At 39.8% G+C, this 25201-nt stretch overlaps 1 protein-coding gene across 5 annotated transcripts in view; it reads left to right on the top strand.

Annotated features, from left to right (window-relative positions):
- CDK14 (cyclin dependent kinase 14) overlaps positions 1 to 18789 on the top strand; it is a 512169-nt gene extending 493380 nt beyond the window's left edge. For all 5 annotated transcript variants that reach the window (XM_038392686.2, XM_043509345.1, XM_038392687.2 and 2 more), the window contains one exon: positions 14364 to 18789. The gene's annotated coding sequence lies outside the window, so the exon portion shown is untranslated. The remainder of the gene's footprint in view (positions 1 to 14363) is intronic.
- The last annotated feature ends 6412 nt before the right edge of the window (positions 18790 to 25201 follow it).

Below are 25201 nucleotides of genomic sequence, written 5' to 3'. Positions count from 1 at the left end.
CAGGCGTGAGATACTGTAGCAAGGAAAGACAGACAATTCAGCATTCCTGGAGCAATCATGCATGGCACCACGAAATCCAGCACTTATAGTGTATGAAGAGGTGAATAAAAGTAGAGCCCTGCAGTGGGACTGGGATCCCGCAGGTCCTGCTGCCATAATAGCAGGAAAAGGTAAAATGTACTTTGTTGTGGGTGGGATTGGGTGGGCAAAAAAACGAGACTGCGGTAATTTGCGGGAGAAGACTAAATCTCTTGTCAGTTTGTCATAAATAGAATTTCAGAAATGTACAGCAAGTTTTTCTCTTTTTTTTTTTTAAAGACGTTTTAGTCCATAAATTTAAGTGAGGGATAGAAAGAGATTTGATATCTATTATAGCGGGAGTTAAAGAAGTTTTTACATGGTTTAAGCAAGATTTTTTTTTCTTTTAGTGGTAAAAATTGTGTCTGAATTCCATTAATACATATCATATATTATCTGACTGTTTTTTGGCCGGGGGGGCGGAGATTAGTAGCATGGGGGAATCTTGCAGGATTTGTGGGATCTAAGGTTTTTGCAGGTGGGAGTGGGATAAAAATGCAAGAAACACTGTAGGAGTGGATATTGCAGGGTGGAGTGGGAGCGGGATTAAAAACATAGCCATGCACAGGGTTCTAGTGAGTAAGTCCTCAAGGGACCATGCTCAGAAGGCTACATTGCTCACAAGGCTACATCACTACTTTTGTGCAGATCAGTCTGCAAAGTGGGAAGGGAGTTATGTTGCAGATGATACATTTATCTTGCTTTCTTCCACCAACCTGTGATTTACGGGGAGGATTGCAACTCATCGATGTCAGGTTAAGAGGAGTGTCATGGAATAGGAAGGTGCCATCTATCAAAGACTTATCACCCCAGAACAGATGTGATCTCACCTTCTAGCTGAGGATTACTGTAGTGCATCTGTTAGTATCACTATTTACACAGCAATCCATGGTGTTGGCAGGATTTGGTTCTAAAATATGCAGAACATTACATCTTCTATAATACTTCAACTGTAAAGTTCCTGCAGCGGAAGAAAGACTGGATCAGTTCCCCTGCTTCACTGGCAAATTCTTTGCCACTGCAGATTCTAGGACTGGGAAAAACCACTGTCACATACAAATTACAAAGAGGTGGCTTTACTTGTCTCTGTGTTCTTCATAGGTGAGATATTGTTAGTTAATCATTTAATTTTTTTTATCTTTTGGCTACAGAAACTGTTACTGTAATTCTTCAAACCCAGAATAGACGTGATTTCCTGATGAAGTTAAAGAAGAGGCCAAATATTTGGGGGGACAATAGATAAACCCACAAAAGCCTGCATTTCCAGTCGCAAGCCTGTGCTTGGAGATATAAAATGGGTGATTGTGTGTCAAAGGGCACACAAATGCACAATTACCTGTGTTCGTAAACACAAGTCTAGATTTCTGCACTCATTTCCCCATTCTTTAAAAATCTGACCCCATAAAATCTAATGTCTATAGAAATCGCAACAAATTATCCTGGTTTTATTTTTGTTTTTATTATCTCTCCTTCCTTTTCCCTCTCCCCCATCTTTTATCCTCATCCCTTTCAGTGTTTTTTTAGAGACCAGCTACACTTTATATGAATCATAAAACAAGTGCAAGTTAATCAAGTGGATTGAACAGTAGTTGCCATAAATAAATGAGTAATTATGAGACTACAGCATTATTTTGTAATAATGCTAGAAAAGTTTCAGATTGAGAAAATCCATTAAAAATGAATTTATACGCCCACCCATATTTTTTAATTAAAATCATCCATGACTCCCATCTGTAGCTTTGACTACTAAGTACTTACAAATAGCCTTATTAGACATGTTTGTTTTTTCCACAGCTGTAAAAATACGTATTTTGCCACATGATTGCTTTTTATTTGATTTATTTAAATAGACTAGGTAAAGATACAGTTTATATGGAAGGTTAAATGGTCAAAATCCTATTTGATTAACTTGTACCCACTTGGGAAATAGCCAAGGTAAAGGAACGCAGTGAAAGTAAGCTTCAAATAATAATAAATCTTCGGAAAAGAACTAAACACCTTTGGTGAAAGACTTTTCTGTTCTTAACCTTGTGTCATTTAAACTATTTAAATGAGTCAGGCAAAACCTTACATTTAATATATAATAGGGCTTCAAAAGAAAGATTATTTTTTTCTTGGCAGTTACAAGAAAAACTGATGCAATGCCGCTGAAAGAAAAGGTTATAGTTACCTATTTGAACCATAGTTCCAACTCTTATGTACCAACCATAGGTATAGGTAATGCCTAATCTAACATCTATTATTTTTGTTCAACATGAGGAACATATAAAGTGTATTACAGAACTGGATACAAATATGGACCAAGATTTTCAGAAGCAATTAGTGGTTTTGAGTGGTTAGCTTGAGACACCTTTAAAACAAGTCTTAGTTTTCAGAGCGTGTCTGCTCCACATTTTCTGAAAGTCAGGCCCCTATAAGGTGTCTCAGGCTGGGCACCCAAAATCATTTGTCTTATCTGACCATGGGCGTGAAAAGAGTTCCTACCTTAGAACATTTACTTCTCATAGGAAATGAAACTTCCAGGCTCGCTTTTTCCCTCTCCACTAGTACAAATCAGAGGTCCCCAATTAGATCTGCCATTCTGCAATATTATCCTTCCCTACTCTACAGATGCTCCTCTGCTTGGTTCTACAGTGTTAGGGTTCTGCGTGACTTTCTACAAAAGACCAGGGCCAAGAGGGATAGAACAGGCAACCAGTTGCTCTTTGTAGCATCCCACAGAATTTCAGTCAGAAACCCAAATGGGCATTCATGCTACTTCATGCTCAAGCAGCATTACTTCCCTCAGGTATTACAACTATACAACCATGTGGGGACCCAGCTAATGAAAGCACAGTGAGGAGGGAAAGGTAGCATGGAGGGGGCAAACTGCCGTGCAGAACTGGGGCTTCCTTTCCTTGTAGATTCTCAGTCTCTGCTGGGTTGGGAGACTATAACCCCAGCTTCAGAAGCCTTCAAGCCTTTCTGATCTCTATGTCCCTCTTCTGTGGTGTGCTCTGTGGGACTGCACAGTATAGCCCTATGTACTGTAATGGTACTGGGAAACATTCTAAAATGTGAAGTATATCTGTTACTTAAAGCCGCAATTTAATCTTGTATACCTTGTGATTCAGCTTGTGAGATTTCCATTCTATTTAATTTTATATATACTTATTCATTTGCAATGCTGCTCTATAGGATTTATTTTAATTTATGTGACTACTTTGGCATGATGTTCAGTCTCTGAAAAGACAGACCAACAAATAGAGTTGTATAACCTGATGGATCTTAAAAATAAGCAGCTTTCAGCCAGAAGAGTTTTTTGCTATCCAGGATGCAACTGTAATGATGTCCCTTCTCTTCAGCTAAAAACAAAGGCTCTCATAACTCAGCATTCCAGATTAATTAAGAATTCCTTCCTGGTCTCAAAAGTATTCCCTTTTGGAGAGAAACACTAGAGAAAACATTTATCAAAAGCAGAAATACGGATGAAAAATGAATTTTTCTGAGGTTTCCGCTTTCCTGTCTCTTATTTCTTTCTCTTTCCTCCACCCACATACATATCAAAATATTTACAAAGGTAGCTAGAACCAAAACTGGCTCCAGAGACTGATAAAGTATTTTAAAGATCCTGATAACAATAGAAAAACTTGTACTGCCTCACTTTTTGTCATGAATAGTATTTGAATCTGTTGAATTGTGCTTATCTAAAATATTTTCAGTACTTCATGGAGCTATCTTTAAGACCTGAATAGTTCTTGTTTATTTTGTTTAAATGAGCCAGAAAGATTGTCCATACCATTCCTTAGACCAGTGATATTCAGACCTCAGTGGTTCAGAAGCCAAATTAGCAATAAACATTACCCAAAAGAGCCACAGGAGTCTGAGTTCATTCTTTCATTTACTATTTATACTCATAGCAAAATGACTGACCAAATATTCTGCAATTGGTTAATAACATAATAAAAGCATCCTGACTGTTTAATAATTTAGACTGGTTAATAATTAAATCACACAGTGTTTTAACATCATGTGTGCTGCAAAGAGCCTCAGGAGACACATTAACAAGCCACTTGCGACTCCCAGTTCTCAATCTGAGTATCACTGCCTTAGACCCTCCTGCAGTTCCTTCTCACCAATTGCATCTGGATTTAGACACAAGGTCCCCTTGATTATTTTTCACCAGAAGTCTTAAATGTGCTCTAAGAACATTGATTAACCATGTAGCAAAATTGAATATATTGATCATGTGTATGCAAAATGCCATATTTTAACTACCTGTAAGATACTGTAGCTTCATATAATGTGGCCCCTAAACTTCCTTTCAAAGGAGGTGGAGGCTAACAGCTTATCTAGCATTCAGTCAACATATATTTCATTTTACACAGTAGATTGTGAAACCTTTACTCTAGCAGTGTACAACCTTGGCAGCACTGCAGGCTGTACTGGCAACTTCCCTGGAACCAAAAGGCCAGACTAATTTGCATATAAATTTGCAGAGGATTTTAATCAGATATAAATGTGCAGTCATGTTTTAGCAGAGTGCTGTATATAGACATTTCATTTCACAGAACACATAGACAAAATATGCTTGAGGGCAGTGGGGGGAAGTATCAATAGGAAAACCAGAACTTTTTCTCTGTACTGATGTCTTTTATCTGTGTGATGACCACAAACATTACTGCATGAAGCTTTGAGACTGTTAGCCAGTTGTGATGTTTCAGTTCAGAGGCAGACAAAGAGTGTGTTCACAAATGTAAGTACTTCCAAAGACGCTTACACAGTTCCAGTGTTGTGTAACACTGGATATCAGTCAGCTGACAGGCATTTATAGAAATTCAGTACGTTTCATTCATTAAATTTGGATTGAGGAATGAATACTCAATCTGTTCACCTTGACCTTTGGCCTTACAGTGTAAGGTTTACACCAGTGGTGGGCAACCTGTGGCCCACATGCCGCATGCGTCCCATCAGGGTAATCTGATTGCGGGCTAAGAGACTTTTGCTGACATTGACCATCCACAGATATGGCCCCCCGCAGCTCCCAGTGGCTGCAGTTCGCTGTTCCTGGCCAGTGGGAGCTGCAGGAAGCGGCGGCCAACACATCCCTGCAGCCCACCACTTCACACAGTTCCCATTGGCCGGGAATGGAGAACCATGGCCACTGGGAGCTGCGGGAGGGCCATGCTTGTGGACGGTCAATGTAAACAAAATGTCTCGCGGCCTGCAATCAGATTATCCTGATGGGCTGCAGGTTGCCCATCAGTGGTTTACACTGTTAATTTGCAGCTGGAAATTAGATTGCAGAGAACTTAAACGTTTTTGTGGTCCTTTGAAAGTCTCTGAATTGTTGATTAAATGAATCTTGAAACTTCTTGATCCCTTAAGCACACAACTGTTATACCTCTACTTCTTAAGTAATTGTTAAGTTAGAAAAAGAGAGAAGCCATTCCACTGAATCCATCTGTAAACAAAACAAAATTTCTACCTACTGCATAAGCCCTCAGTCCCATCTTGCTCTTTGCTCTCCTGAAGCATGTACAAAATGGTTGTCTTTATTAGGCAATGTTCTAGCATAAGAGACCATCCCAAAATATCCTCCAACCTTTTGAGTTCAGTTCTGCTCCTCCTTAATTAGTAGCCCTTCTCCATTATGCAACCAATTTTTACCCCTAAGGAATCAGTTAAGACAGATTTCACTATATTTCTGCGTATCTGAAAAGAATTCGTTGTTTGTGAGTCAGGAAGTCAGACTTGCAGAAAGTGGAGGCCTGCAGCAAGTGGCGAACTATGAGAAATTATTTTAGTTGAAGAATGAGTCTGTTAAAGCTCCCTCGGCTGGTGGTTCCTACTAAAGCTTCCAGTCCCTCCCACCATTCTGTTTGGCTTATCGATTGCACCAAGGAATTCTCCCATCTGCTCGCTCATATATATTCCACACCTCCAGAGAGAGGTTCAACCCAGAAGCAGCCAAAGCACTTTAGGCAGTACAACACTGACCTAATAGGTCTTTCCTGTTTGTGTTCTATTAAACCTCTTCTGATTAGCATGAGCAACAATAAAAGGCTTTTTTTTTTTTTTTAAATCCACCTTGGCTTTTAAGTCATTCTAATTAAGCATCAGCATTAATAGCACGTTGATATAAATATGGGCAGCTCACATCTTTTATTATTATTTATTTGTTTTACAGTAATACATAGATGTCCCCACTGAAATCAGGCCCCGCTGTGTTAGGCACCATGTACAAACGCATCCTAGAGCAACTGGTTGTGGTTGTCTGATCACAAATGCAGGAAGACAACATTGCATCAGTTTATATGCAGATGGTTCCCTTATGCAGGTTTTCTTTGCAAACATAAGGGTAAGAGACTTAATTTTTGCAGTACTGAGGAGACTGCCACCAAGCAGATGGCAAGAAAAAGCGTGGCAAGCTCTTTGGAAGCCACAGGTTATGTTCCTTAGTTTTACTATACAACTGTGGGGATAAATGTCTGTGAGTGAGTTTTTACCCACTGATCTTATTGGGCCCAACCTTGGAGGTGACAAGTCAATAAATTATTGTAAGTGTCATGCTGACAGTCAGAGCTGAAACCGGAAAAACAAACAGGAGGATGGACGAAGTTGTAAGAATTTGGCCCATCATTGTCTGGTTTGAAAAGCACATTTTAGTGAAAGAAGAAGTACCAATATTTCTGTAATCTTGATGTGTTCCAAAACCTTGGTGACTGAGCTATTAAGCTTCTTTCTTTTTTAAAATAAGGTTCATATGACTCTGCTTGCAAACTATATTGAACTCACTAAGACTACTGTCGTTGTAGTACTTCTGTCTGAAGTATTAACTTTCCCAGAGCTCACTTGCAGAGAACTCTATTTTATTCTCAAAGACTGGAAGAGGTATAGTAGATTCCTTCCTGGCCATTTTACATGTGAAGCCTTATTCAAATGGTAATTGAAAAAGGCTTTGTGGGCTTTGTTGTCTACTCAAGGGAAAAAAAAAAATACAGCTGTGGCCAGTTTGGGGTAGTAGAGAATTTTTGCTGAAAGACTCACAGAAACAACTAGTTTGGAAGTTACCACAGCCACCAAAAGGTTAAAAGATAAACTACAAAGTATGTTACCAAATATTAGTGAAAACAAAAATAGTGGATAAAATGCTAACTCATTTTTGTTTTGTGCAGTAACACATGTGCAAGAATTAGTTAAAATATTTTGAGAGATCTGTGTACAAGGTATTCTGTAATTGAGTATTGAGTGCAAAAATTCCCTAAATTTGTTGTTCTAAAAGATTATTTATATTACTATAGCACCTAGATGTCCCAGTTAGGTATCAAACCTCCATTATACTAGGTATTGTTCAGCATCAAGCTACAACATCTGGATTCAGATTTCTGACAATCTAAAGTTAAAGAACATCTAGGGCCTACATTTTTATTAATATTCCTAATTTTGGATTTTTGGACGTGGTTTAGAATATGCAGCAATATTTTTCTATTTGGGACTGAAATCAGAGACTCTCATTGTGAATTAGCAAATGAACACAATAAAGAAGTAAGACACACATAGAAAAGTAAATAAAATGCTTCAGAAAACATTTTACTTATTTGACTAGCATGGTTCTGATGATATTTAATAGCATATGAGTAAATTTTATGTACAACACCGGCTGATCACATAGAGCTAGCTCCTCAGTTGTTTGCAGCTTGATAAGCTACAATTAAATACAGCTACAAATAAATATAAACTGATCTGGAAGGGATGTGGCCCATGTGGCAGAATGGGAGGAGATACCCTCTGTATTAAGGTGTGGTCCATTTTATGAAAAAGGCTGAGAGTCACTGCCCTAATATATCTGGTTAGATTAAGGCTTACACCTTGCCTATACACACAACTTGCACCAATTTAGCTAAAATCTCTTTTAAAATCAATTTAGTTACACTGGTGCAAAATCCTGCATAGACACTCTTAAACTAGCTTGAGAGTGTCCACACAGGAGTTGGCACCAATTTAATTAAATTCAAGACACAGATTTAAACTGGTGCAAGTTTGTGTATGGACAAGGTCTTGGAAATAAGAGACCTCATTTCTGCACGGTTCTAATATATCTAGCTGAGAGGTGGTGAGAGACTGCCATTTTTTGTTTGAATTATGGGGTGTGTGAGCTAGAGAATTGCACAATAAAGTCTGCTGTAAAATAGTTCCTGCAAACATTGCCAGTTTGGAAAATCATAGTTTCTTTCTAGAATCAAAAAATCTATTTTAAAATAAATTTTTAATCCTGGCCTTAAGACTTGGCTCACCAGTGCATTGCAGGATTATGGAGTAACTGGATAAAACTAAAGTCGAGAAGAGATCAGTTTTGAGTAGCCATATACTTAGCCTCAGTGAATAGTATTCCTCAACAAACCAGCAGTATGGTTTAGCCTATGGAAGAGAAGCCTACAAATGAGCTATAATCAGTACTGAAATAATCACTTATTTCACCTCTGAGCTAATGCCACTGAAGATATGTAAAGAAACCTAACAGGCAGCTGTCTGTACTGATCCTAGCCTGTGGAGAAATAGAAGGCGTAAGCTAACAATACTGCAAATAATTTTTTTCATAAAATACAATAATTATTTTTAAAACTTGCCGCAATGCAAATCGATTTGAGAAACAAAGTACCTTGTAATATATAAAAATTGTATTTTTTAAAATATGTATTTATATAAATGTTTATATGTATGTTTTACGTACCTTTATGCGAACGTGTACTTATACATGCTATGTGTATATATATGTGTGTGTGCATATAGACAGCTAAAATAATGTATGTATATATACCTATATTTGAGGGGGGTGAAGCATTTATAAGAGGCTGTCCTGATTTAATTTCTGTTTGCTTGTATTCAGCACTTAAGGGCTTATACATTCAGTTTGCTCAAGAGAGTGATGAAGTACTTCTTGCTTATGCTTCAAATCAGAAATGCATGAAGTGCAGCTGCAGAGATAATACATTCTCCCCAAAGGCTTTGGCTGAGCAAATTAGGTGTCAATGGGGTGCCTGCGCAGGCAGTACTCTCTCTAATTAGTCTCTTGAGCCTAGTTGGTGGCGGGTATACGATGATCTCATCAATTGGTCTCTGTCTGATGGTACGTGTAAAAATCCTACCAGGCAGAGCTGCCTCCCGCAGGTCACTCACCTGCACAGCAGGAATGCTCATTTTCATTTTTCATCTCTTCCATCACATGATGCCGACAGTTGGTTTTAAGAAAACTGAATCCAAAAAAAATCTAGTTCATAGGGCATGCGGGTCATAATAAAGCTGCATTATGGGTACTGGTGATCCAATTAATTAACATTTATAGCAAAGAGCTGTATGTGGATATTACCGGAATACAAATGTTATCGATAATATATTTGTTTTAATGGCTTCACTAGTACAGAGATGAATAAAAAATAAGCAAGAAAGAAATGTATTTTCTGTTAATATTATACAATTTTATGGAGCAATAGCTGGCTATATTAATATGGGGAGGGGGACCGTTGTTGATGGTCTTAAATTGCCAGTATATTTCACCTTCCAGGAAATGCAGTATTCCCCCGGTTATCCGGTTGCATTTGTGTTTACAACCGTATTTCGTAGGAATGAACTGTCTAAAGTAGTGCTAACAGTCAGCCATGTAAATAGAACTGTACCCAGAGTGTGCTTTGCATGTTAAGCACTCTGCATGAGCACAGCTCCACCCCGTTTTATAATTTGCTCCCTAATTAATAGCACCTTGAGAAGGATGCTGAGACTGCCAAAAGTAGCCTGTAAGGGAACCAGAGATAAATATTTTTAAAGGGAAGAACTGTCCTTTTATAAATTTAAAAAAAAAAAGAAAATCTTCAGGAAGTGTTGGCCTCTTACGTCACCCCTCCCTTGCCCCAGGCCTTGAGACTTAGAATTAATATTTAAAATACAAAGCTTTTGTATCCTTTACTAGTGTTGCTATTACATCAACAGCTGCAATATTATAGTTATCCATTGCTTATTTTTAAGCTGGATTAATAAATTGTAGACAAAACAGGGTGTATGCAGCACAGAATTTCATACAGTTACAATTACATTGCTTGATTTGCATCATTAAATATTTCAGATGCATCATTAACTGGCTTATAATCTTTTATTATTTTTAATAGAGACGTTATGAAAATCTAAACTGCCTCATCCTGCAGTGCAAAAACAAAAGTTCATTTTTAAAGCAATCTGTTTCATGTCAGAAGGTATTTTAAGGAGATCTGAAAGAGCCCTTGTTTGCTCTTGGGAAATCATAAGTTGTAAATATTCCATTTTACAGCTTATGCTTTTATAAGCAAAGCTGTGACCAGGGGCCATACACACGATCTGCAAAGTCAGCAAGCAAAACTTTGATCTGTATGATCAGAAAAAAAAATAAAAAATTGTAGTGAGGATTTTTCTAAAATTGATCTCTTTTTCCATGCAAAAGCAGAATTGCTAAGGAGCTTGGGAATTGCGCTATGGTATCGTCTGGAGAATCCTGGTTCAGGAACAGCCTTGGGTCTTAGATGTTTCGTGCTTGAAGGGTGGGGGCAGCATGGACCACATTGCTCTTCAGTAACCCTTTTGGAATGACTGCATCCCAACCTGAAAGCCAAAGGAAAGGTGCCTCAGAAGCAGTCAGCGCTGGGGATGGGAGAACTGCACTATAACAGTTCGGAGGGTTCTTATTCAATGCCACAGCAGAAAAACAAAGGAGCCTCTATAGAAAGCTTTGAACATTACTCCACATGTTAATCACCACTGTCGGTCCTTATTCCATCTTGTAACCAAAATGATGCTGTCAGTGTTTCCCAGCATGTAAAATGGCAGCTTCTGCAGTTTAGTGTCATAAATCATAAGAGCATAAGAATGGCCCTACTGGGTCAGACCAATGGTCCATCTAGCTCAGAATCCCGTCTTCCAACAGTGGCTGGTGCCAGATGCTTCAGAGGGAATGAACAGAACCGGGCAATTAGCAAGAGACCCATTCCCTATCTCCCAATCCCAGCTTCTGGCATTCAAACACTTAGGGACACCCAGAGCATGGGGCTGCATCCCTGACCATCTTGACTAATAGCCATTGATGGACCTATCCTCCCTGAGCTTATCTAATTCTTTTCTGAACTTTTGGTCTTCACAACATCAGCTGGCAACAAGTTGCATGGGGTGACTGCGTTGTGTAAAGAAGTACTTTCTTATGTTTGTTTTAAACCTGCCGCCTATTAATTCCACTGGGTGACCCCTGGTTCTTATGTTCTCCACAACTGCTGGCCTGTTTCTGTGAAGTGCTGAGCATCTGTTTGTGAGCTACTGAGCACCCTCAACTTCCATTAATGTCACCAGGAAATGGAGAGTGCGTGGCATGGCACAGGGGGCACGTAGCATCTCACTCAGGACCGACTCTAGGCACCAGCAAAGCAAGCAAGTGCTTGGGGTGGCACAATTCCATGGGCGGCATTTTTTTTCTTGGGCAGTTGCGCTCTCGGAGCTTGGGGCGGCAAAAAATCTGGAGCTGGCCCTGATCTCACAGATCTTGGCCCTTCATTAGACAGTTGTCTGTGTCTGCTCAGTTTTACATGGAGAGCCAAAGCTTGGAGAATTTAGGTGTTTTGCAACTGAAAATTTTTCGTGTCACTGGGAAAGTTTTTGTTTGTTCACTGTGGCAAAGAGCAGTTTGTGCCCTTAGTGGAAACTTCTTTCTCTGTTCTTCTGTTACAAAATGTCAGGGACTCGAGCTTTGTTATCCCAGATCTGGTTCATTTAAAAGCAGCCTCTGGACAGGGTCTTGTCTTATGTCCCAATCATTTTGCCATTCATATTGGATGATGTCTGCTTTGCTTGTTATACCAAGTCCTGGGACTCCAGCGCTATGTGCTTACCTCTATAGTCTGGCCAGCTGTTCTCTGCCTGCAATGACAGTCTTTAAGCAGCACAGGGATCAGCAGGGCAACCAGACCAAAGTGAGGAATGCAGAATATAAACCCAAGGTGCCAGAGACCCATCTATCCCCACTGATCTATATATCTTCCTGTTTGTAAGTTGTTTCCTTAGAGGATGATGGGGGTCTCCACTAAGCAGTGTTAGTTTATGAAAACTTGGAATTTGGGGAATATTATCAACAAAAAGTCACCATTGAACTCTAGTGAAATTTTGCACCCCCAAAATATTGCGCTTCTTTTTTTGGCTAAACTTACGTACGTGTCAACTAGAGAGGTCATCTTCAATATGTTTTTTAAAACAAGTTACTGAGTCATCAACATAACCAGCAGCCAACAAAAGAGTGGGATTTTCATGTGGATGCCTGGAGTAAAGTGTTGGTAGGCGTCCAAAATGAACCACAAAGGCATTTGGAAAACAACCCACATAGGACTCCAGAGATGGTCGAACAAACTCCAAGAGGCCATAAGACACTGACTGCCACACACCACTCATAATGTGTTCTTGTTGATCTAGCTCAGGTGCTGTGTAGTTTTAATGGGGAGGGAGAGGAGCACTCAGGGACTGTGGTAATGAGCCTGGCATGGGTGGAGAGAGAGAAATTGCAAAAGGTGGAAATTGTTTAAGCTACTTCTGATGAAAAAAGCTTGAAGCTGCAGTTTGCATTAGTTTTTCAGGCGCTTGTTTCATCGTTTCTTTCCTGGTGTTGAAATGAGGTCCTTCTAGACTGGAGTCTGTGGCGCCTACCGTTTGATTTGTGTAGTTTTAGGAGGTGCTAATACCAACACAGCTCTAAGTCTGATAAATATTTTTACGTAACTGCCTTTTTAAGTGCTGTTTTCTTGTATATGTCAATCTATCCTTGCAATTGCACGTAAAAGTGTAACAAGTGCCCATAGTTCAAATCTCATCTTTTAGAAGAACCAGTTGTTTTAAAAATTATATCTGTATTTCAAACCTGTCTTTAGTAATTACAGAATTCCTGATTTTCATCAGCAAAGGGCTTGTACAGAAATCCATTTGGAGATTTTTAAAGGTTAAAAGTGCTATTGACAAAACTTAAATCCTTTCAGTGGATCTGATCCTTACAGCCCTTACTCAGTTATAGCTCCTATTACAGTCAATGGGATTTTTATTTTAATACTTCAGGATCATGCCCTCCGGGTCCTCAATCTGTTTGGCTGGCCCCAAGTAAACAGCAGAATGATCACAAGCCATCTTTTCAGAATCAATAATTGGGAGTGAGTTTGATGAAATGGAAATCATTGGCATGATTCAAAGATAAAACTAGGGAAATGATTACAACATACATATGCTAGAAAAACACCAGAATAAAAATGAGTTTTTTGTGATCCTGGGTGTTTATCATTACCAGGTGGAGTTCACAGAGCTATTTGCTATATATACCTACGTTTAAGTGAACTCCTTTTTTGGGCAAAGTCTGAGGGAATCTGTTTATCAGGTAGATCAGCCTCAGCCTCTGAGGGAATCTGTTTATTAGGTAGATCAGACTCAGTCCTTGGTTAGGAGAGGAGAATGGTCCTTAAGGCAACTGCTGGGTGCAGTACAGGAGAAGCAGCAAGGGAAGGGAGCAGACATAGCTTATAAACTCCAAATGCTACACCAATAAGCAGCAGGTTCCTTTTTACCTGCCTGGAGCTTGAGCATCTCCTGCAGAGACAGCTGTCTGGTACCACGTATACCTGTGTATACACTCCCATTGAATGTGTTGGTGCTCATGGCCCCTCTGAAGAGTAGGCCACTTTTATGTAGATCCCTTAATAAGGACTTGGTCACCTCAGTTTAGGCACCCAATTGGAAAATGCTGGCTTTAGGGCAGTGGTCCCCAAACTGCGGGGGGCGCCCCCCTGGGGAAAGCAAAGGAACATTTGGAGGGGCACGTGCAGTGGGGCCTGGACCAGCTGCTACGGGGGGCAAGGAGGGAGCACTACCCAGCACCGTTCTGCTCCCAGCTCTGGTCAGTCTCCGGCCTCAGCCATAGCTCTGCTCCCAACCCGGGGTACTGGCCCCAGGTAAGACTCCACTTCCGACCGCCTCCCAGACTTTGAGTAAGGCCATGGCCTGGCTCCTGACCGCGACTCCCATGGGGGCGTGGCTGATTCCATTACGGGTAAGGTGGGTGCAACAGAAAAAGTTTGGGGATCATTGCTTTAGATTTGCTGCTTTGTTGAGACACCTCATCTAAATATGTTTCGGGTTTGTGGTATTTTGGTCAGAGTGGGAGTAATGAGGGCTGGCTTTGGGCAAACATATTTTTTAGGTTCAGAAATCATAAAATGATGCAAGTCATAAAACTGATTATAATTTCTATTTTTTCCTTACAGGATTACTCTCACCACTATTTAGGAGGGAAACAAAACCTAATGAGAGGACCAATGATTTGAAGGAACCGTGGCCCTGTCTCCTTTTTCCCTCTCTGGTAGATTTCATTCAAAAGAAAACTGAAGCTGGCAAGACCCAGTTTTTCCCTGCAATTTACTTAAAACCTTGCACGCATTTGGATACCTTGTGATTTCAGAGAACTATGTGAAGATTTAGCTTTTGTTTACTGGTACATGGGATGTGCTCTTTTCAGCCTTTTGTGTTTGATTCTGTTTGATTTTCCACTGCAGCACAGCCTCTTTGTAAAGATTTTTATGCTTTCACCAGCAAGGTCTTAAATACGTTAAGACAACACATTTGGTGTTCACACTTGTTCAGTAATGTCTGTACATAAAACCCAATAGTGGCATAAAAGTGTGTGTTTTCTTTGAGAGTTGGACATATTTTTCAACCAGTAGGGAGGCTGTTTCTAGCTAGAGCAAGCCCAAGTCCTCAGATTGATGGACAAGGACAGTATCTTGCCATTATTCCTAAAGTGGATTTTTAGCTCTTCAGAATGTTCACATCCATTTTTTTTTAAACCTGGAAATAATTGCATGTTTATTTAGAAATTCAGCATTTGGATATTCTGCGTAGGCTGCATAGCGTGCCACTTTACAAAATAGGCCTGCAGAGAAGAAGAAATGACAGGATGTACTGTCCTAACTGATACAGTGATGAATTCCTTACTCTTTGCTAATATAGATTTTTAAATATGTTTTATAGGTCTTGGCTCCATCTTTACTTACTTTTTCCACACCCTATTTTACTTCTGGAATATTTTCTGAAAAAGAAAACAAAAAGAGCATGAAACAGAATTGAGTTTACTTTAGAACAGCCGCTAGGGTGCAGAAACCATATTTGCTGAAGGAGCCACTAAAACTACCTTTGTTGTTTTGATTCTGAGAAAGCAAAATGAAAAGTCACCCTGGTCTAAAATGTTTGCTGTTCCACACCAAAGCACTTTCACTTACTTTACTTAGACATTTTAATCCGATTGGAGGACGCCACCAGCTACTGTGTATTTAAGTTCTTTTTTGATTGAATCACTCAAATGCAAACTTGGCAAACAGTGCAGTCATGTCATTTTTAAAAAAGGAGACCCCCAGCTCCCCTGGATTGGGGAGGCAGGGCTTGAGGGGAACTTGTGGAATATGATTGCCCTAATGTATGAAACTTTGAATTCAGAGAGACTGGGAATGGGGCAAATCCTGCTGTTGAGTTATAATGGTGCTTGAACAGAAGGGCTTGTTAGACTATTTTATTCAAAACATAAAGTTCCTCTGCTTCCTGGATGCATCAACTGCCAAAAAACTACATTGGTTTAGCATTTAGTGTTTTGTTTGGAGGGAAGGGGGAAAGAGTTGGGTTACTGCCCCTTTATTAAACTCAGCAGTGTTTCTGTTGGGAACTAGGAAAGAACACCCAACAAGGTAAATCCTGGATTGTTCAAAAGCTACCAGTAGAGGTTTCCTTTTATGAACTACGGTGAACATTGTTCTATACTTTCAAACACAGTTAAGATGTGAAAATATACCCAATAGTTGCACAGTCATTAAAACCATATGTCCCCTGTCACATCTCTGTCGTTTAGAAACTTGTAAAAACTACATGAAAGCTACTTAAATCACAATCCTATTTTAAAAATTATTACAAATTCATTCCGGTATTTACAAGGACAGGAGGTGGAAAAAATAAGCAGCAAGCCCACTGAACTTTTCAAACTCATCACAAACTAAAATTGCCTTATGTCATTTGCTTTGAGTTACATGTTTCATTTTATTTTTTAGAGAAAAATCTTTTGTACATTATCTTTGCTACTTAAATCATATGCAATTTGATGTTTAAAATTAGCTATTTTTAAGAAAGGCTTTAATTCAAACACCTGAAGAATTTTTGAAAACGTAATAAAGCTTTCAATTAGGAAAATAAGGGTAGTTCCTTAGTCATATATCTTTTACTTTGGCAGCTTAAATAGGGAGGGTGAGCAATTATGAAACATCTGGTGGTTTGATATAGAGAGTAATTCCCCAAACTGTTCCCTTTGGAAGGATACAAGTCTAGCACCTTACTTATCCATGGTAAATCAAGCATAGCATTTGCTTAAATCAAGTGTATATCACTCTCTTCTCTCCCCCTTTTAAACAACCATTGAAATCGTTAATGGGTATGGCCAAAATGTTCAAATTTGAGGGCCTGAAGCTGGGTATGTGAACTTAGATTTAGGTGCCTAAATAGAAAGTGACTCAATTTTCAAAGGGGCTGAGCACACCTCTGAATTCCCAGTGGAATTTTGGGAACTCGGTATTCCTGAAAACCAGGTGACTTATTTACACACCTAACTTCAAACACCCAAGTTTGAACACTGTGGCCTGTGCTCATTAGCAGATTTATTATTCTCTTGAGGAAATTCTGAAATGTGAGCGTTTGTCTTCATGGACAGACAGCTTGCATTCAGACAGCTGATGGGGTTGGGAGTCAGACTTAGAAAAGGTTCACACAGATCCTCAAAGCCACTCAACAGCAGATAGGGCTCTGAGTTCTAGTGCAACTGCAAACATCAGGCCGGGTGTCAAAAAGCTCCCTAGCCCTGGGTGGTTGTGATTGTACAGCTCTGCTCCCCCTCCCGCTCCTTCCAGAGCAGCCCATACTTAACAAGTTGTCACCCTCCAATACCATCAACTAGGAACCCCAACTAAACATTGGATCTCTCTTTGGAAGACTAAACAATCCTCCTGCTGCAGCATCCTGAAACTGGGTGTTTCCTCCACTGCTCCCCTAAGAAGTACTGACTGGCCATTCTCCCTCTAAATACTTTCCAGGGTGCACCGCACAGGTCCACTGCTGACCCCCATATCTAAAAGGGTCTTCAGGGAAGCAAGGGGAGGCAAATTGGCTCTTGAAGAGACAAGCAGGAGCCAGGAAAGAATCCTGCTCCTGCTATCAGCCGCTGCATTACGTTAGGTAGCACTTCACACTCCCAAGCACTGGGTTAGCTGCTTAGTATTGGTAAGAATGGCCATTACTCCCTCAAGCACAATAGTTTGTGAAACTGTGGGACACTACCTGCCCCTAGTCAATAATACCATGGCTGGCAGCAACATTGGGATAATTTCCCTTCTACCGTCTTGCTGGTCCTTTGAAGATTCTTTCTGATGTTGAGGGGAGGTGGTGGCTTTTCCTGAGGGAAGGGGGGCAGCTGCCTGACATCCCTGAAAATGCAGGGGAGTGGCAGTGGGCAATAAAAGTGCAAAGGCATGTCGTAGCTCCATAAAGATATTAATAGTAGATGGAGGGGGAAGGAGAGGTGGTGATGGGGCTGATCTGTGGGAAGGGAGGATTTCTTGGAAGTTCAGGTTCATAGAACTTAACCATATACATTACCATCTCCAGCTGGCTTTGATCTTCAATCCTGCTGGGTTCAGTTCATCTGTCCTACATGAACCATACCCAGCAGGGGGCTGCACAGCACTAGTCAGGACCCCTTAGCACTATGATAGTATCAACATTACATCACTGCATAGTATCCTGGATTGGGTGCTGGGGGGTTTTCAGAAAAGCATGGTTTAGGATAGCAAATCTGTTCATGCAGCACATGAAGACTCTTACCTGCAATGCTACAGACATTGGGGTCTATTCTTGCCTTTGGTGTGCGGGAGAACTTTACACCGGGAACTCCCACTAATGCTCAAGGACGTTACAATAATCAATTCCCCACTGATTGGTGGGAGAAATACACCTCAGTGTGTTCTTTGTAAGTGCACACATGACAAAATGTGTTCTCAGTGCTCTACATTATGCTTCTATACAAAATACTCCTCTGTGAATATTATTGGTTTTGTAACCTTTGTTTATATAAAATGATGTTTAGGCTGTACATACTTGGGGGCAAACTACTGACATCCCATATAAATAGAAATATGTGGTTTCACCACCTATAACAATAATCTCCCCTACCAACATATAGGTGGACATAACTGTATGTTACTGCCTTGCATTTTTTTCACATAAGCAAAAAAGAAGAGGATGCACTAAAAAAAATCCCACCCCAAAATTGCATTTTGACAGTGCTGCATACAAAATCCCTGCTCACCAACTTCAGTTGGGCTTTTTGTATGATGCAGTAAGAGGCATTCTTTTTAACAGGGGTTTGGTATATGAAAACAATGTTAATGTAATTATATATATATGTGTGTGTGGGTGTGTGTGTGTGTATATAAATACATACACATACTTCAGAACAGCAGCATAGTAAGCAGTACAGTAAAATAAATGTGACATTTGTTACAATTTGTAATTTGTCTGTATTATGAAAGATGTAATGGTTTGTCAGCTGTAACTGTTTTCTTGTAACATGATATTGAATAAAGGATAGCAGAATCTCTCTTCTCTCCTTCGTGCTTGCTGTGTAGAACGACCACACAGTACAAATTTCTTTGCAGATAAATGAGAAGGACAGTGCTTGTAAACATTTTTTAAAAACTTTTTGTTACGGCAACATTTCAATAAATCAGTAATATTCTTCACTGTACATTACCTATTCAGGATCAAGTTAATATTTAAAGAACATGACTAAAGATTCTGGCTGGGGAGTATGCTAGGATGGATGGCCAAATTTCTAAATACTTATCCTGTTTTTGGTGCTTCTGTTGTGTACATACTTGCTGTGGAGTCTTTTCCATTTCAAGGACAGTGCATATTTTACTATACTACAATTCCAGAGCAGGAGTCGTCCCACATTTCCAATAATGTGCAATCCTGAGTCTAGCTGCTAACCATAAAAAAGATATTAATTTGTCATTCTGTTTAAAATGTAGATCCTTTACTGGAGCATCATGTAAGCAGGTCAGGAGATCCCTGGGAAGCTGGCATTTTGACGCAAGATGAATCTTTTTAATAATCACCACATGTGCAAATAAGTTCCCCTTTCTCTGAACCCTTCCAACAGAGCCCCTCTCTAGTAGCAAAAATATGATGGATCTCAACTGGAATCAAACGCCATCTATAAAAAAATTTCTTTATGAGCTATACAAATTGAAAACAATTATATTTTAAGGAATGGAACTACAGCAAAAAGCACTCTGTAGATGATAAGTTGAAGAGTCTTTAAACCCTGATTCAGTCAGCAGGTAAGCACACACTTAGTTTTAAGCACATAATTAAGCACGTTTCCTGTTCATCAAACCATTTAAAAACACATGCTTAGACAAGCATTTGAAACCAATAGGATGTAAGTACATGCTTCATTTTAAAATGAAGCATATGCTTAAATGCTTTGCTGAATTGTGGCATTAGTGAAGTAAATTTTGAACATATATTTATTCTGCTTTTAATTTCATGTTCCAGAATACTCTGCTGAATTCTGTAGCGTGATAATAGTGCACAGAAGAGGTTATTTTTTTTAAAGGTGATACTATCTGTATAGGGCAAACAAAAATACACAATAAATACAGTTGAAATTCAACCTATCTAGACTTAATATGATGTTAATTGCTTGGTTGGAGGGATGTTTGGGGGTTTTTGTTTTTTATCATTTTGTTATGAATGTAATAGACCTATTCATGGTATGCTTCACTTTTTTTTTTTTTTTTTTTTAAAAGTGACCCATTCTTAAGCTGTTTCCTAGCAAACATTTCTGAGCAAAAATGGGCTCATTTTTAGAGATGGTATTTATATTAAAAATATGCCCAAAATATAGTTTTGCATATAATGTGAAAATTACTGTTGCATCAAACTGAGACATCAAACTTTGATGTGTTGCAAACTCTCATGAAATGGAAGTGACAATTCTTGTGCAAAATTATTCAAAACAAACATTGAATTTTTCGTAGCTTTATTAAGACAATTTGCCCAATTTATCACTGCATTATTCCAATTTTACAACAATTGAACTCCAAGTTCATACTTTATTTCATCACCAATTCATCCAAGGTTTGAGAGGATTCTATGTAAGATTTAACTTAATGGTTGTAACTGCAGCTTTGGGTATTGGTTCATTTGTTTTCTGAGCACTTTAGCATGCAATCTGCAAACATTTATGCCCTGTACAGATGGGCCTTAACACGTTCCTTAAAATAATAATAATAATTCTCCAGAGGGGTCTACTAAAGTTCTTCCAGTTTTCTGCACCCATCATCTTGGGTAGGTCCCACTTCAAGCCAAAGAATGCTAAACAGATGCAACATATTATCACAGACATCAGTGCCCAGAAGTAGAGATGGTCGGAACATTTTTGACAAAATAAAAAGTTGCCAAAATATGCTGTTTCGATTAAGTTTTAATCTAGGGAAGGGAGCGGGGGGGGAGAGAGAAACTTTTAAAAACCCTTTTAATAAAATCAGTACAGAAACACAGTAAAAACAAGAAAATAAATTACAAATTCAAAAATAATTGCCCATCCCGAACAGTATAAAGTGCATTCCCAATAGCTACCACTGAATATATTGAGCCAAAGCATTTATAAGAATATAATACCTAAACTCCAGATGAAGGCATAAAACAATTACAAATCTAAAAACTGAAGAATATAGGCAACCCTAGTACCAAATACCTTACACCACCAACTTTTTAAAATGGCCATCTTTGCTTGCAAAATAAAGTTTGCAAGGCTCTATTTGTGAACCTATACTTAAAAGTAAAAATAAATTCAGTAGGAGAAAAATCAAGGGACAATAACCAAAAAATAGCCTGAATTAAAACAAATTATGGTAGTAACCTGGAACACGTAAAAAACATATGAAAAAAGTCTCCCCTCCACGTGACAAAAAAAGGACATAACACAGACACTTTAAGAGTAAAACGATGCACAAACACATGCATGGCAATAGCCCTGGGGAGACTTCCACATTGGAGATCACCCATCCTCTTCACAATTGGAGCTTGTATACAGTTCTCCAGGCTGGATGGCTCGAGTCCATCACCAGAATCTGTCGTCTTGATATCATAGCGGGATAATCACCAAGTGTTCGAAAATGATGAAGCTGTACCACAAACATAAATGGTGACGTGTGGCCTAAGCTATGAAAAGTAAATTCAGACAACCCCTTGAAGGTAAACAAGTTGCCAGGCTTGTCAACATCCCAATCTGCAACAGGCAAGAAAATAGAAACATGAATATAATTGGGAATGGCTCACTCAAGGACACAACTGTCTACCCTGGCAATACCGCCTCTAGGATGAGCTGCTAAAAACCAAGAAACCCAGCAAACGGAATGAAACTAAGCTGGCAACCAAGATATCTGCTGCAACCTGGGTAAAATTAATAAAAATCAATTAATCAGTTTTCTTGCAGCTGTTGCAATAAGGGAAGAAACAAGACTTCTATAAATAAGACTAGGAATCCTCACAGCAGGGCTATAAACAGGAGGTTCAGCATGCAATCATGGGAACTGCAGGCACCTATCCTGTGGCCTCAACTTAAAAAAAATCTCACATGTTAAAAAGGCTTTGATAAAAACCAGGTAACACCTCACAGTTGAGGCATCTATAAGCCAAAAAAAAAAAAACGTTCCTGATCAAAACCCAAATCCCCTACCAGGTGAAGAAAAACAATGGCTAGCTGCTTCCAGGGAACAGGATCATCCACAAACAGCTGCTGAAGAAACTGTAACTGAAAAGTAGCAACTCTGATCAAAAGATCAATGAGACCATGACCCCCCGTTTTCACAACAGCCAAGTACAGAACACACTGCCTTAGCTAATGATGGCCAAAAGAACGTTCTGAACATTTTCCAAAAACCTGTGCAGAGGGATCCAAACCTGTGCACTTATACCACAACACAGAGGCCATTACACTTGTAATGACTAACATCTGCCCTTGGAATGAGTGTCGAGGCAAACATCCCTTCCACCTTTGCAACCTCCCCTCCAATTTTTCCGTAACTCCCTCCCAAGTCCAATCCAAAATACCATCTGGTCCCAGCATAATGCCCAGTCTCTTAAAGTCAGTTCAGCTCCACAATAGCCTCTTGGCAAAGTTGAGGGAGGCAGGAAATCACCTAAGGCCATAGCAGGAGGGTGTCATTCTTCCTCCAGTTTATGCAAGCTGAGGAAGCCTTCTCAAAAGAGTGCTGACATGCAGTCAAAATTTGGACATTACAAGCATGAGTAATAAACACAGTCATCTCGTAAGCATATGTGACAACCTTCTGGAAGAGGAAGAGGGAAAGGCCAGAAAGGCACTTTCGCAATGTGCATAACTGAGGCTTGATAGAAAAAGCATATAATAACCCAAAAAGGGAACAACCCTGTCTGATGCCCCTAAAGGCTGAAAGGGAGCTTCTCAAAACACCATTCACCTTAAAGGGCACAAAACATAAAGCCATGATCTACACGATCAAAAGCTTTGTCACAATCAAGAGAAATCAACCCAAAATGCAATTCAAACATTTTAAGGTTGAAATTACATCCCATGATAGGAAAATGTTATCAAAAATGGATCTGTTAGGGATGCACTAGGTCTGATGAGAGTTCTCACAGTTTTCATCTATTTGCAAAGGCCTTTCAAAAAAGTTTTTAGTCTGAGCAAAACAGGACCACAAGTCACCAATTTGTCACCTCTCCAAGGTCTCCTTTCTTAGGCAAAAATAACCACTTGACAAAAACTGAGTGGCAATATCTTCTCACTGATACACTCCTGAAAAACCTGGAGCAAGTCAGGCCCCAGAAGGGTCCAAAGGGCTTTTTAAAACTCAACAGGCAACCCATCGATACCAGGTGCCTTCCATGGAGCACAACCATTTAGGGCAGAAGTCAATTTTGAGAGTGTCAGATCTTGTTCAAGTCTGTCCACACCCAAGAGTGAGATCCTACCAAGATCCTCAAGGAGCCACTGAATCTCAGATGGCCACAAATGCTCTGAGGCATTCAGGTCTGAGAAAAAAAATCATAGTAAAGTTCCTAATCCCCACAGGACCTGAATGTTCTTGGACCGATGACATCTTGAAGTGGCCAGTCATCTTCCACTCTGCGCGTGTCTTTTCCAGGCTGAATTAAAACTGAGTAGGTGCATCCACTTGAGAAAAGCCCTAAAATCAGGCCCTAACCAGTGCACGCTGAACTTTGCTATCCAACAGGTCCCACAAGAGCTGGCTTTTATATTGCAAGCTCTCATACAACCCAGCATCATTAGTGTCATGAAAGATTTTTTCAAGTTCCACAATCCCCAACACTAACTCCTCCATACTACAGCAAAGGCTCATGATTGTTTGCTGTGTGAATTGCTGACAAACATTTAATATTAACTTAACCCACCTTGCACCATTGCCTAAAGGAGGGGAAATCATCCTTTGAGGCAATTCAGGATTCCCAAAAATAACTGCCTTGTCCTCAGAGCCACCTGCCCAACACATGGCAACAAACATAAAAATAGCCTTGCTCACACGGGAGGCATACCTCACATTTTCAATTTTCACCTTCCCCACAGCTAGAACATGCTCTTCCACAGAGGCAGAGTTTGGAGGCAAAATCTGCAACCAATGGCCACAGGTTAAACCCTCAGAATCCACAACAAACTGAGGCCTCTGTCCCTCTGAGCTGAAAGAAATCATGAACTTTAAACCACAACAGCTACAAAACTAAACAAATACACACACGTACACAAAAACCTCATGTCCCCAAAAGAGAGAACAGAAAAGCAACTCCACTCAGCCTCACTCGCAAATGTGTGTGTTTGCAAGAGATACCAGCTCCTACTTTATAGCCTCATGGTTAGAGCAGTGCCATGGGATGTGGATATTGAAGGTCCCTGCTCTGTCTGATTCTAGAATGAGCTGGTAGGAAAAAATTAGCTCTGAATCAGGAAGAGTGGGTCTCCCGAAATCTCAGGCCAGTGTCCTAACCACAAATGCTCAGGTTTTGATCCAAAAATGGACATTTTGACACAATTCCATTCTGGTGAAAATGGTGGAAAGGTCTTCATTTTGTTCTAATGCAGAATGAAAACAAATTTCAAAAGTTGCCACAACAGGGAATCGTCATCCTCTACCCAGAGGGAGCTGCACAAAAACAACCCATGGCACCACACACACTGACCCCAAGGTTGACGTGTTTCCACTGTAGTCATTGGCCCAGGGAAAGAAGGGGAAGATTTTAATCCCTTGCTTCACCATATTATTCATTAGTTGTTGTTCATGATTTACTACTCACTTTGCTGTTGTAAAGTACCATAATATCCCCTGGCACCTGGTATTACCAGGTTATTCATTACTTGGTGTTCATGGCTTACTACTCACTTGGCAGTTGTACTGTACCATAATAGCAAATATAGTTGGAAACCAAGACTTATTACTTTAGTTTAAAATGTAGGTTAACATAACCACTGCCCATGTTCAGACTAAGCTGTTAATTGTACTATATGTTCCGTACAAGGTTTGCATTTTTAATTTTGAACGCCTTTGGCTCAGTTCCATTGTGGCCATAATATTTTCTTCCCAAACTAGGCTGCTGCTAAAGCAAAGGAAAAGATGCCGTGCCTGTAATAGCTGTTGCCCTCCCACCCCCCACATCCCCCCCCCAGAGAAAAGAAAAACCAGAGGGAAGGTGTTTGAGCAACCTTGTGCCACTAGGTTAACACATACCGTTTCTGAATAATGGCTGGCATTGTAAATCTTTGCAGTGAGAACCCTACAGTGGCAGAACAGCCTGCTGCTACCAGTGGGTGGTGGTGTTATGGACATTAACTTTGAGAAGCTTATACAGCACGAGGGCTAGGATAAAGGATACGAATCAGGGAAAACCCGACAAGATTAAAAAAAAATCCAGGGCCCAGTATTTACTGTTCATTCCTCTTGTGAGAGGTGTT

The sequence above is a fragment of the Dermochelys coriacea genome, chromosome 2 (genome assembly GCF_009764565.3).
Source record: "Dermochelys coriacea isolate rDerCor1 chromosome 2, rDerCor1.pri.v4, whole genome shotgun sequence".
Taxonomy (NCBI): domain Eukaryota; kingdom Metazoa; phylum Chordata; order Testudines; family Dermochelyidae; genus Dermochelys; species Dermochelys coriacea.
Note: the sequence above shows the minus strand (reverse complement) of the source record. Positions and strands in the feature narration are given on the sequence as shown.